Source organism: Odontomachus brunneus, unplaced genomic scaffold, assembly GCF_010583005.1.
Source record: "Odontomachus brunneus isolate Ranch 3 - 2012 unplaced genomic scaffold, Obru_v1 Obru_scaffold_289, whole genome shotgun sequence".
Classification (NCBI taxonomy): domain Eukaryota; kingdom Metazoa; phylum Arthropoda; class Insecta; order Hymenoptera; family Formicidae; genus Odontomachus; species Odontomachus brunneus.
The window spans coordinates 129450-131990 of record NW_022639739.1 but is presented as its reverse complement, the minus strand read 5'-3'; positions in this window follow the sequence as shown (position 1 = coordinate 131990).

Here is a 2541-nt window from a genome sequence, read left to right as displayed (position 1 = left end):
ATATCAGGGGGGGATTACTTTGAAGGGGACGAAATTGATTTGCAAGAATAAATAAAGAATTTTCGAAATAAATGCAATGTCACCTTACTTTTTGGACACAGTAGTATATATATATATTTAAAAAATATTTACTTGTAATATTTACTTTTAAAAGTATTTACTTTTAAAATATTTACTTTTAAAAGTAAGTAAAATATAAATGAATTATTTTGTAGATTTAAATAAATTGTTTTCTGATAAAAGAAATTTTAATTTGAAACACAAAAAAGATACTTTTAATATTAGAAAATAATTTATTTAGATTGTGACAGTCGAACTCCGCATGTCGGTTGTTTAATGGATTTCGCTCGTCGGAGTCCGGGTTCAATAACTGGTTGACACAAGCAATTAACAAAAATAAATAACAAAAGTTTATTAAGATCCTTTGATACAGAAGAGCAGTCAATAATTCGCGTGTATCGGTGTAAGACGGAGCCAGTAATCGGGTCGCGATCTCGGTCGAACGCATCTCGCGCTTTGGTAGGAGGAGCGTATAGCGTGAACGGTGTATCGCGAAAGACGCTGTCGATAAGTAGCGAGACGCGACGATGGAAATTCGATGGCCGCGGACGCCCGGCGGTAACAGTGGTATGATCGTGTTGTAGTATGTAGCGTTATGTATCGGGCGAATCGCTTGTCGCTAACGCGATATATGCAAGTATCGATAACGTTCGAAGCGCAACGAACACACTGGCACGTATATGTACTTGCAGGTCGAGAAAGGATACGATCGGTACCGAGAATGCTCGACGGGGTTCGTAAACACACGAACTCGTTGGCCGATCGATGGAATCAGATTGGAAGGTGAAGTCGGTGTCAAGAGAAAGTCGGTGTTCTCGACGGAGATAGCGAACACACAATCTCCTGGTCCTGGGTTTTGCCTGTACAGGTGCGGAAGCAGACGGGAAGACAGAAATGATACGGTCGAAGTCCTCGTTCTCCGCTCTTGAGCATCGAGTTCGGTGTACGGTCCGGATCGATCTGGTGCCGCTTATTTCTCGGCCACGGTTATAGCCGATCTTTACATCTGTCAATCGTTGTTGACATCGTGCACGCTGTGGTATTGTTTAGATGCGTGATGGACGCGGTGCTTGTTTATGTGTAGATTATTGGCCTTGCGGCCTTTGTGTGGCGCGTAGCGCCGTTTGCAGTCCGACGGGTGTTATGTCGGGCTGTTAGTAACGATGCGTGTGAGGCATCGTTACATCACCCTCCCCCCCCCCGGGTTTAGGAGGTCTGGTAGCCGTTGGTTCAAGCGCAAAGTCCAACCAGAGGACCTCGGCTCCTGGCACTTCGTACCAATTGCTTTTTGGCTTTGCCATTATCAAAATTCCTCTCTGTTCGAGACAATAGAGAAGAATGTTCTCGGTCTTTCAGTGCTCCTCTTTTATACTTCATTTTCCTGCTCGGCTTCCTCGTCCTTTTCTCCGTTGTTATTATTTGTCGGTTTTAGGCCTTGTACTTCTATATATTCCTGTCTTCTATATATTCCTATACCATTTGCTTTGTTTACTTTTTAGATTTACAATTACTGGAGATATTATGTTCTTCCTCACATCCCGATCGTTTCGTCATTCCCTCTTCGATTTCGCATATATTTGGGACTTTCGTTGTTGTCGTACGTAGCGGTGGCGGTATCGTAATTTGTAAATCTGTCCAAATGTCTGTTCCGTATTATAGGACTTCCCAAATTAGGTAGCACTCTTAACTGTCTCTTGTATTCCTGTCCGCGTGTTTGTATTGTTACTCTCACCGTTCCGAGTATTTCAATCTTTGACCCGTAATTGTGGAACTCCTTTTTTCACATCTTTGGTAAGATGATATTTTCAAATTGATAATGTCGTTAAATTTATACGGAATCGCAAATTACATATGCACCTACAAAGGAGGTTCACGTCCTTCCCGATTAGTTTTAATTATATAAAAAATCCAAATTTTTTACTATGGTGTATTTGTTCCATGGTTGTCACAGCTTATGAACATTGATTTGATGAGTTCATGGACCAACGGTTAACATTGCGACACACATCTAATTTAAGGGGGGAAATCCAATTAGAACGAGGAAAAATAAGCTATTTTCAAGAATTTTTTTGTAGGAGAAAGAATGTTTCTATATTTTTCAAACTTAAACATTTATTTATATATGTTTTGGACTGTCCATACGTATTTTTTTTTCCAAAAATATTTAAAAATGGCGGACATATGAAGCATCCCATTTGGCAGGTACGCGTGCGAGTTGCTCAGCTGCTGGACAAATGGCGTCCGTGATATTGATCCTATAACAGGCAGCGAAAAAATTCTTATTATTTATACCCATAATTCGTAATTGAACCTAAAAAAATTGAAAAAAGTCAAAAATTTTGAATATGAAACGCTTATGAAAATAAATTTCCATTTTTTGACGTTTTCTCTGCACAATTTTTGCAATAAATAAGTGATTTTTTATTATAATTTTCACAAACATTTAGGTTCACCGACATTGTACTGATGTCATGAAGTTGT